Source organism: Triticum aestivum, chromosome 5B, assembly GCF_018294505.1.
Source record: "Triticum aestivum cultivar Chinese Spring chromosome 5B, IWGSC CS RefSeq v2.1, whole genome shotgun sequence".
NCBI classification, from domain to species: domain Eukaryota; kingdom Viridiplantae; phylum Streptophyta; class Magnoliopsida; order Poales; family Poaceae; genus Triticum; species Triticum aestivum.
The window spans coordinates 572,307,889-572,320,347 of NC_057807.1; positions in this window are offsets into that span (position 1 = coordinate 572,307,889).

Genomic DNA, 12,459 nt, shown 5'->3' on the forward strand with positions numbered 1-12,459 from the left:
ACTGGGTGGGGCCACCTATCCCAGAGGGCCCCATGGGCTGAAGTGGGGAGGGAACCAGCCCCTGGTGGGCTGGTGCGCCCCGCTTGGGCCTCCCCTGCGCCTAGGGTTGGAAACCCTAGGGGTGGGGGCGCCCCACTTGGCTTGGGGGGCAAGTCACCCCCTTGGCCGCCGCCCCCCTTGAGATCCAATCTCTAGGGGGGCCGGCGCCCCCCCAGGGCCCCTATATAAAGAGGGGGGAGGGAGGGCTGCGCACCCCAGCTCCTGGCGCCTCCCTCTCCCTCCGTAACACCTCTCCCTCTCGCTGAGCTTGGCGAAGCCCTGCCGAGATCGCTGCTACTTCCACCAGGACCACCACCACACTGTCGTGCTGCTGGATCTTCATCAACCTCTCCTTCCCCTTGTTGGATCAAGAAGGAGGAGACGTCTTCCCAACCGCACGTGTGTTGAACGCGGAAGTGCTGTCCGTTCAGCACTAGGATCATCGGTGATTTGTATCACGACGAGTACGACTCCCTCAACCCCGTTCAATTGAACGCTTCCGCTCGCGATCTACAAGGGTATGTAGATGCACTCCTCTCTCTCGTTGCTAGATGAACTCCATAGATTTATCTTGGTGAAGCGTAGAAAAATTTTATTTTCTGCTACGTTCCCCAACAGTGGCATCATGAGCTAGGTCTGTGCGTAGTTTTTTTGCACGAGTAGAACATAAATTTGTTGTAGGCGTAGATGTTGTCAATTTTCTTGCCACTACTGTCTTATCTTGTTTCGGCGGCATCGTGGGATGAAGCGGCCCGGACCGACCTTACACGTACGCTTACGTGAGACTGGTTCGACCGACTGACATGCACTAGTTGCATAAGGTGGCTAGCGGGTGTCTGTCTCTCCCACTTTAGTCGGATCGGATTCGATGAAAAGGGTCCTTATGAAGGGTAAATAGAAATTGGCATATCACGTTGTGGCTTTCACGTAGGTAAGAAACATTCTTGCTAGAACCCTATTGCAGCCACGTAAAACATGCAACAACAATTAGAGGACGTCTAACTTGTTTTTGCAGCATATGCCTTGTGATGTGATATGGCCAAAAGGTTGTGACGAATGTTATATATGTGATGTATGAGATCATGTTCTTGTAATAGGAATCACGACTTGCATGTCGAGGAGTATGACAACCGGCAGGAGCCATAGGAGTTGAGTTAATTATTGTATGACCTGCGTGTCAATGATTAAACGCCATGTAATTACTTTACTTTATTGCTAAATCGTTAGCCATAGTAGTAGAAGTAATAGTTGGCGAGCAACTTCATGGAGACACGATGATGGAGATCATGGTGTCATGCCGGTGACGAAGATGATCATGGCGCCCCGAAGATGGAGATCAAAGGAGCTATATGATATTGGCCATATCATGTCACTATTTGATTGCATGTGATGTTTATCAAGTTTTTGCATCTTGTTTACTTAGAACGACGATAGTAAATAAGATGATCCCTCATAATAATTTCAAGAAAGTGTTCCCCCTAACTGTGCACCGTTGCGAAAGTTTGTTGTTTCGAAGCACCAAGTGATGATCGGGTGTGATAGATTCCAACATCTACATACAACGGGTGTAAGACAGATTTACACATGCAAAACACTTAAGTTTACTTGACGAGCCTAGCATGTATAGACATGGCCTCGGAACACAAGAGACCGAAAGGTCGAACATGAGTCGTATGGAAGATACGATCAACATGGAGATGTTCACCGATGATGACTAGTCCGTCTCACGTGATGATCGGACACGGCCTAGTTGACTTGGATCATGTATCACTTAGATGGCTAGAGGGATGTCTAATCTGAGTGGGAGTTCATTAAATAATTTGATTAGATGAACTTAATTATCATGAACTTAGTCTAAAAACCTTTGCAAAATGTCTTGTAGATCAAATGGCCAACGCTCATGTCAACCTCAACTTCAACGCGTTCCTAGAGAAAACCAAGCTGAAAGATGATGGCAACAACTATACGGACTTGGTCCGGAACCTAAGGATCATCCTCATAGCTGCCAACAAAGCATATGTCCTAGAAGCACCGCTAGGTGAAGCACCCATCCCAGAGAACCAAGACGTTATAAACGCTTGGCAGTCACGTGCTGATGATTACTCCCTCGTTCAGTGCGGCATGCTTTACAGCTTAGAACCGGGGCTCCAAAAGCGTTTTGAGCAACATGGAGCATATGAGATGTTCGAGGAGCTGAAAATTGTTTTCCAAGCTCATGTCCGGGTCGAGAGATATGAAGTCTCCAACAAGTTCTATAGTTGTAAGATGGAGGAAAATAGTTCTGTCAATGAGCACATACTCAAAATGTCTGGGTTGCACAACCGCTTGTCCCAGCTGGACATTAACCTCCCGGACGAGGCGGTCATTGACAGAATCCTTCAGTCGTTCCCACCTAGCTACAAGAGCTTCGTAATGAACTACAATATGCAGGGGATGGTGAAAACTATTCCTGAATTATTTTCAATGCTGAAGTGAGCGGAGGTGGAAATCAAAAAGGAACATCAAGTGTTGATGGTCAATAAAACCACTAAGTTCAAGAAAGGCAAGGGTAAGAAGAACTTCAAGAAGGACGGCAAGGAAGTTGCCGCGCCCGGTAAACCAGTTGCTGGGAAGAAGCCAAAGAATGGACCCAAGCCTGAGAGTGAGTGCTTTTATTGCAAAGGGAAGGGTCACTAGAAGCGGAACTGCCCCAAATACTTAGCGGACAAGAAGGTCGGCAACACTAAAGGTATATGTGATATACATGTAATTGATGTGTACCTTACCAGTACTCGTAGTAGCTCCTGGGTATTTGATACCGGTGCGGTTGCTCATATTTGTAACTCAAAACAGGAGCTACGGAATAAGCGGAGACTGGCGAAGGACGAGGTGACGATGCGCGTCGGGAATGGTTCCAAGGTCGATGTGATCGCCGTCGGCACACTACCTCTACATTTACCTACGGGATTAGTTTTAAACCTCAATAATTGTTATTTAGTGCCAGCTTTGAGCATGAACATTGTATCTGGATCTCGTTTAATACGAGATGGCTACTCATTTAAATCCGAGAATAATGGTTGTTCTATTTATATGAGAGATATGTTTTATGGTCATGCCCCACTGGTCAATGGTTTATTCTTAATGAATCTCGAACGTAATGTTACACATATTCATAGTGTGAATACCAAAAGATGTAAGATTGATAATGACAGTCCCACATATCTGTGGCACTACCTCCTTGGTCACATTGGTGTCAAATGCATGAAGAAGCTCCATACAGATGGACTTTTGGAGTCCCTTGATTTCGAATCATTTGACACGTGCGAACCATGCCTCATGGGTAAAATGACCAAGACTCCGTTCTCCAGAACAATGGAGCGAGCAACCAACTTATTGGAAATTATACATACTGATGTGTGCGGTCCATCGAGCGTCGAGGCTCGCGGTGGATATCGTTATGTTCTCACCCTCACTGATGACTTAAGTAGATATGGGTATGTTTACTTGATGAAACACAAGTCTGAGACCTTTGAAAAGTTCAAGGAATTTCAGAATGAGGTAGAGAATCAACATGACCGAAAAATAAAGTTTTTACGATCAGATCGTGGAGGAGAATATTTAAGTCATGAATTTGGTACGCACTTAAGGAAATATGGAATTGTTTCACAACTCACGCCACCTGGAACACCTCAGCATAACGGTGTGTCCAAACATCGTAATCGCACTTTATTGGATATGGTGCGGTCTATGATGTCTCTTACCGATTTACCGCTATCATTTTGGGGATACGCTTTAGAGACATCCACATTCACTTTAAATAGGGCACCGTCTAAATCCATTTAGACGACACCGTATGAATTATGGTTTGGGAAGAAACCTAAGTTGTCGTTTCTTAAAGTTTGGGGATGCGATGCTTATGTCAAGAAACTTCAACCTGAAAAGCTCGAACCCAAGTCGGAAAAATGCATCTTCATAGGATACCCTAAGGAAGCCATTGGGTATACCTTCTACCTTAGATCCGAAGGCAAGATCTTTGTTGCCAAGAACGGGTCCTTTCTGGAGAAAGAGTTTCTCTCGAAAGAAGTAAGTGGGAGGAAAGTAGAACTCGATGAAGTACTACCTCTTGAACCGGAAAGTAGTACAACTCAGGAAGATGTTCTTGTGGTGCCTACACCGACTGGAGAGGAAATTAATGATGATTATCAAGGTACTTTGGATCAAGTTGCCACTGAACTTTGTAGGTCCACAAGGACACGTTCCACACCAGAGTGGTATGGCAACCCTATCCTGGAAATCATGTTGTTAGACAACGGTGAACCTTCGAACTATGAAGAAGCGATGGCGGGCCCAGATTCCAACAAATGGCTTGAAGCCATGCAATCTGAGATAGGATCCATGTATGAAAACAAAGTATGGACTTTGACAGACTTGCCCGATGATCGGCGAGCGATAGAAAACAAATGGATCTTTAAGAAGAAGACGGACGCGGATGGTAATGTTACCATCTATAAAGCTCGACTTGTCGCTAAGGGTTATCGGCAAGTTCAAGGGGTTGACTACGATGAGACTTTCTCTCCCGTAGCGAAGCTAAAGTCCGTCCGAATCATGTTAGCAATTGCCGCATACTATGATTATGAGATATGGCAAATGGACGTTAAAACGGCATTTCTTAACGGCTATCTTAAGGAAGAACTGTATATGATGCAGCCGGAAGGTTTTGTCGATCCTGAGAATGCTAAGAAGGTATGCAAACTCCAACGATTCATTTATGGGCTGGTGCAAGCATCTCGGAGTTGGACCATTCGCTTTGATGAGATGATCAAAGCGTTTGGGTTTATGCAGACTTATGGAGAAGCCTGCGTTTACAAGAAAGTGAGTGGGAGCTCTGTAGCATTTCTCATATTATATGTAGATGACATAATTTTGATGGGAAATGATATAGAACTTTTGGACAACATTAAGGCCTACTTGAATAAGTGTTTTTCAATGAAGGACCTTGGAGAAGCTGCTTACATATTAGGCATCAAGATCTATAGGGATAGATCGAGACGCCTCTTAGGTCTTTCACAAAGCACATACCTTGATAAGATATTGAAGAAGTTCAATATGGATCAGTCCAAGAAGGGGTTCTTGCCTGTGTTGCAAGGTGTGAAATTGAGCTCGGCTCAATGCCCGACCACGGCAGAAGATAGAGAACAGATGAGTGTCATCCCCTATGCCTCGGCTATAGGGTCTATTATGTATGCCATGCTGTGTACCAGACCTGATGTAAACCTTGTCGTAAGTTTGGTAGGGAGGTACCAAAGTAATCCCGGCATGGAACACTGGACAGCGGTCAAGAATATCTTGAAGTACCTGAAAAGGACTAAGGATATGTTTCTCGTTTATGGAGGTGACGAAGAGCTCGTCGTAAAGGGTTACGTCGACGCTAGCTTCGACACAGATCTGGATGACTCCAAGTCACAAACCGGATACGTGTATATTTTGAATGGTGGGGCAGTAAGCTGGTGCAGTTGCAAGCAAAGCGTCGTGGCGGGATCTACATGTGAAGCGGAGTACATGGCAGCCTCGGAGGCAGCGCATGAAGCAATATGGATGAAGGAGTTCATCACCGACCTAGGAGTCATACCTAATGCGTCGGGGCCGATCTCTCTCTTCTGTGACAACACTGGAGCTATTACCCTTGCCAAGGAGCCCAGGTTTCACAAGAAGACCAGGCACATCAAGCGTCGCTTCAACTCCATTCGTGAAAATGTTCAAGATGGAGACATAGATATTTGCAAAGTGCATACGGATCTGAATGTCGCAGATCCGTTGACTAAACCTCCTCCGCGAGCGAAACATGACCAACACCAGAACTCTATGGGTGTTCGGTTCATCACAATGTAACTAGATTATTGACTCTAGTGCAAGTGGGAGACTGTTGGAAATATGCCCTAGAGGCAATAATAAAATGATTATTATTATATTTCCTTGTTCATGATAATTGTCTATTATTCATGCTATTATTGTGTTATCCGGAAATCGTAATACATGTGTGAATACATAGACCACAACATGTCCCTAGTAAGCCTCTAGTTGACTAGCTCGTTGATTAATAGATAGTCATGGTTTCCTGACTATGGACATTGGATGTCATTGATAACGGGATCACATCACTAGGAGAATGATGTGATGGACAAGACCCAATCCTAAGCATAGCACAAGATCGTGTAGTTCGTTTGCTAGAGCTTTTCCAATGTCAAGTATCATTTCCTTAGACCATGAGATCGTGTAACTCCCGGATACCGTAGGAGTGCTTTGGGTGTACCAAACATCACAACATAACTGGGTGACTATAAAGGTATACTACGGGTATCCCTGAAAGTATCTGTTGGGTTGACATGGATCGAGACTGGGATTTGTCACTCCGTATGACGGAGAGGTATCTCTGGGCCCACTCGGTAATGCATCATCATAATGAGCTCAAAGTGACCAAGTGTTTGGTCACGGGATCATGCATTACGGTACGAGTAAAGTGACTTGCCGGTAACGAGATTGAACGAGGTATTGGGATACCGACGATCGAATCTTGGGCAAGTAACATACCGATTGACAAAGGGAATTGTATATAGGGTTACTTGAATCCTCGACATCGTGGTTCATCCGATGAGATCATCGAGGAGCATGTGGGAGCCAACATGGGTATCCAGATCCCGCTGTTGGTTATTGACCGGAGAGTCGTCTCGGTCATGTCTGCGTGTCTCCCGAACCCGTAGGGTCTACACACTTAAGGTTCAGTGACGCTAGGGTTGTAGAGATATTAGTATGTGGTAACCCGAAAGGTGTTCGGAGTCCCGTATGAGATCCTGAACGTCACGAGGAGTTCCGGAATGGTCCGGAGGTGAAGAATTGTATATAGGAAGTCCAATTTCGGCCACCGGGAAAGTTTCGGGGGTCACCGGTATTGTACCGGGACCACCGGAAGGGTCCCGGGGGTCCACTGGGTGGGGCCACCTATCCCGGAGGGCCCCATGGGCTGAAGTGGGGAGGGAACCAGCCCCTGGTGGGCTGGTGCACCCCCCTTGGGCCTCCCCCTGCGCCTAGGGTTGGAAACCCTAGGGGTGGGGGGCGCCCCACTTGGCTTGTGGGGCAAGCCATCCCCTTGGCCGCCCCCCTTGAGATCCAATCTCTAGGGGCCGGCACCCTCCAGGGCTCCTATATAAAGAGGGGGGGAGGGAGGGCTGCGCACCCCAGCTCCTGGCGCCTCCCTCTCCCTCCGTAACACCTCTCCCTCTCGCTGAGCTTGGCGAAGCCCTGCCGAGATCGCTGCTACTTCCACCACCACGCCGTCCTGCTGCTGGATCTTCATCAACCTCTCCTTACCCTTGCTGGATCAAGAAGGAGGAGACGTCTTCCCAACCGTACGTGTGTTGAACGCGGAGGTGCTGTCCGTTCAGCACTAGGATCATCGGTGATTTGGATCATGACGGGTACGACTCCCTCAACCCCGTTCTCTTGAACGCTTCCGCTCGCGATCTAAAAGGTTATGTAGATGCACTCCTCTCTCTCCTTGCTAGATGAACTCCATAGATTGATCTTGGTGAAGCATAGAATTTTTTTATTTTCTGCTACGTTCCCAACACATACCTACCTATTTATGGCATTTCCATAGCCATTCCGAGATATATTGCAATGCAACTTTCCACCTTTCCGTTTATCATCATGACATACATTACTATTGTCATATTGCCTTGCATGATCATGTAGTTGACATCGTATTTGTGGCAAAGCCACCATGCATAAATTTTCATACATGTCACTCTTGATTCATTGCCCATCCCGGTACACCGCCGAAGGCATTCATATAGAGTCATATCTTGTTCTAGTTTTGAGTTGTAATTCATGAGTTGTAAATATATAGAAGTGTGATGATCATCATTATTAGAGCATTGTCCCTAAAGAAAAAAAGAAAGGCCAAAGAAAAAAAGGAAAGGCCAAAGAAAAAAAAGAAAAAGAAAAAACAAGGAAAGGCCAAAAAAGGCCAAAAAGAAAAAAAAAGAAAAAAAAGAAAAATGGGGCAATATTACTATCTCTTTTCCATACTTGTGCTTCAAAGTAGCACCATGTTCTTCATATAGCGAGTCTCATATGTTGTCACTTTCATATACTATTGGGAATTTTTCATTATAGAACTTGGCTTGTATATTCCTATGATGGGCTTCCTCAAAATGCCCTAGGTCTTCGTGAGCAAGCAAGTTGGATGGACATCCACTAGTTTCTTTTGTTGAGCTTTCATACATTTTTAGCTCTAGTGCATCCGTTGCATGGCAATCCCTACTCCTCATGTTGACATCAATTGACGGGCATCTCCATAGCCCATTGATTATCCTCGTCAACGTGAGACTTTCTCTTTTTTGTCTTCTCCACACAATCCCCATCATTATTCTATTCCACCCATAGTGCTATATCCATGGCTCACGCTCATGTATTGCGTGAAAGTTGAAAAAGTTTGAGATTATTTAAGTACGAAACAATTGTTTGGCTTGTCATCGGGGGTGTACAAGATGGGAGCATTTTTGTGTGACAAAAATGAAGCATAGCCTAACTATATGATTTTGTAGGGATGAACTTTCTTTAACCATGTTATTTTGAGAAGACATGGTTGCTTTGATTAGTATGCTTGAAGTATTACTATTTCTTATGTCAATATGAACTTTTATTTTGAATCATTTGGATCTGAACATTCATGCCACAATAAAGAGAAATACATTGAGAATTATGCTAGATAGCATTCCACATCAAAAATTCTGTTTTTATCATTTACCTACTCGAGGACGAGAGTAATTAAGCTTGGGGATGCTTGATACGTCTCCAACGTATCTATAATTTTTGATTGTTCCATGCTATTATATTACCTGTTTTGGATGTTTATGGGCTTTACTTTACACTTTTATATCATTTTTGGGACTAACCTACTAACCGGAGGCCTAGCCCGTATTGCTGTTTTTTGCCTATTTCGGTGTTTCGAAGAAAAGGAATATCAAACGGAGTCCAAATGGAATGAAACCTTCGGAAGCGTGATTTTTGGAACAAACGTGATCCAGAGGACTTGGAGTGCAAGTCAAGAAGCAATCAAGGAAGCCACGAGGGTGGAGGGCGTGCCCCCCCCTATAGGGCTCGCCCCCTGTCTCGTGGGCCCCTCGGGCATCCACCGACGTACTTCTTCCTCCTATATATACCGATGTACCCCGAAACCATCAAGGGAGCCACCGAAAACCTATTTCCACCACCGTAACCTTCTGTATCCGTGAGATCCCATCTTGGAGCCATCGTCGGTGCTCTGCTGGAGGGGGAATCCACCATGGAGGGCCTCTACATCAACTCCAAGGCCTCTCCGATGAGTTGTGAGTAGTTTACCACAGACCTTGGGTCCATAGTTATTAGCTAGATGGCTTCTTCTCTCTTTTTGGATCTCAATACCATGTTCTCCCCCTCTCTTGTGGAGATCTATTTGATGTAACTCTTTTTGCGGTGTGTTTGTCGAGATCCGATGAATTGTGGGTTTATGATCAATTTTATCTATGAGAAATATTTGAATCTGCTCTGAATTCTTTTATGTATGATTGAGTTATCTTTGCAAGTCTATTCGAATTATCGGTTTGGTTTGGCCTACTAGATTGATCTTTCTTGCCATGGGAGAAGTGCTTAGCTTTGTGTTCAATCTTGCGGTGTCCTTTCCCAGTGACAGCAGGGGCAGCAAGGCACCTATTGTATTGTTGCCATCGAGGATAAAAATATGGGGTTTATATCATATTGCATGAGTTTATCCCTCTATATCATGTCATCTTTCTTAAAGCGTTACTTTGTTCTTATGAACTTAATACTCTAGATGCATGCTGGATAGCGGTCGATGTGTGGAGTAATAGTAGTAGATGCAGGAAGCAGTCGGTTTACTTGTCACGAACGTGATGCCTATATACACGATCATGCCTAGATAATCTCATAATTATTCGCTTTTCTATCAATTGCTCGACAGTAATTTGTTCACCCACCATAATACTTATGCTATCTTGAGAGAAGTCTCTAGTGAAACCTATGGCCCTCGGGTCTATCTTTTATCAGATAAGCTTTCAATCTACTTTTATTTGCATCTTTACTTTTCCAATCTATATCGTAAAATACCAAAAATATATTTATCTTATCATATTATCTCTACGAGATCTCACTTTCGCAAGTGGTCGTGAAGGGACTGACAACCCCTTTATCGCGTTAGTTGCGAGTTCTTTGTTTGTTTGTGTAGGTTCGTGGGACTTGTGCGAAGCCTCCTACTGGATTGATACCTTGGTTCTCAAAAACTGATGGAAATACTTACGCTACTGTGTTGCATCACCCTTTCCTCTTCAAGGAAAACCACCGCAAGCTCAAGACGTAGCACCCCGTCCTGCGAGCCGCTGCTACACCGCCCCTTCGGGTTGTAGCGCCGCGACGTGCAGTCCCTGCCACCGCCTGAGGCCATCCCCGTGGCTGCACCGACCCGCGTTGCGCCACCCCTTTGGGTCGTAGCGCCTGGCCCCGTGGTCCATGCAGCAGCCCCGAGGTCTTTCTATCGTTGCCTGGACCCGCCTGCTGCCACTGCGTCACCCCTTTGAGCTGTAGTGCCGTGGCACGCAGTCCACTCCGCCGTTCCCGCGCGCCGATTTCCCGCGGATTGCGCTGCGCCGCCTCCTTTGGCACGGGAACGCCACTGTGCGCGTCTGTCTTCGTCACACTATCGGGTTTCTCGCCTACTTCGAGCACCACCGCCGCGCTCCTAACCTAGCCGTCGCCGCCGCTGCTACCCCCATAGCCACCGCCGCTCGTTCACCACTTTGTCTTCGTCCACCACTAGCTCGTCGCCAGCGTCGCCGTCATCTTCCCCAACCACTTCGTATACCCCGACCACCATTGGTGACATTGGCCCCACGGCGATTGGCGCCACAATCGTCGTCGAGTCTTCTTCTCTGCTGGCCCCTCTGACTCCTCAACATGGCGTACAACTCGTGCAGGTCCCTTGTCTACGCATGCCTGGTGCTAGCAACACCAATGTGTGCGTTCATCCACGACGTGTCACCGGGCCTGGCAAGCCTGGTGTGGCGCTTCATCAACTTCGTCTTCGCCCATCTATACATGCCCGATGCTGGCAACACCGACGCGTGCCTTTGTCTATGACGTGTCCTCGGGTTTGGCAAACCCGGCGCGACGCCTCGTCAACAACGCATTCTTCCCGGTGCACCACTACTTTGACACCAGTGCGCCCATGACTAATCAGCTCCTCCTTACACCTGCGGCTCCACGACGACTTCCTCGACACAGGCTACCCCAAGTCGACATCGACCACGGCATTCTTCGCATGGCTACCCTCGACCATAGCTGCACCACCCTAAGCTCTCGGCTACCTCAACAACGACACAAAGGGCTACCGCCTTGCTTGAGCAACCTCGTCGGTTTTCACTCCAGCCACAACTTCCGCGATGCATCGACCGTTACGACAGTGGGGGGATGTCCGTCGGCTTACCTTCAGATTCTTCTCCAGTCGCACCGTCTACGTCGCTCTCGTTGTGACTACGAGGGCATGTTGAGTATTATGATTATTAGGAAGTATGGGATAGACTAGGGTTTGGTCCTGCCTTGTCTTGTACTCCAAATTGGTCATTATACTCATATATATATATATGCCCACGAGGCTCAAGCAATAAACATCGATTCCACCAATTCCGTCTATCCCTTCTAACAGATAGGTCCCGAATAAGAGGGAATCGGTGGAAGGTCCTTGACGGATCCGAGGTCAACATCACACCCGGACCTGTTGTGCAATAACATCAATGATTTTGTTTTCCAGGTTTTCGGTATGGAGTCTTCGAGTTTGGTTTGGGGTGACGAGGCGGTGGCACTATCCCAGTCTAGGAATAATGTTCTCACCTCTCTCTTCTCATTCTGTTCATGTGACCGGCGGAGGGCTTGTCGAGCCGTGTCTCCGGCAGTTCTTTTGGGATCCGGTCGGTTCAGGTATTTGGTGGATCCGTCTGCATTCGGCTTGTGTTCGTGCTATTCGGAGTTTACAGGCCCTTATCAGAGTTTTCTTCTCTAGGGTGGCGATTTGCTTTGCAGATCGCGATCGCCAGCGTCTCTTGGTCTGCATCGATGACTTTTTGGCCGCTGTTTCTACAAACCCACGGGTTCAAAAAAGTTTGATTCGTCAAGGCGGGCGGAGGCCTAGACGACATTGAGCTATACTCATGGCGTGACGCCAGTGGGTGCAGGAGGAAGAAGACTTCGGCAACCCCCAAAAATTTGAATGTACTCCTTCCGATTTATATTATTTGCCGTTGTGCTAAATTATCGACAATTAACATAGATCGAAGGGAGTAATTTTATCTTTATGTATGAGTATGTTTGTAAGGATCTATGATACTACTTAAT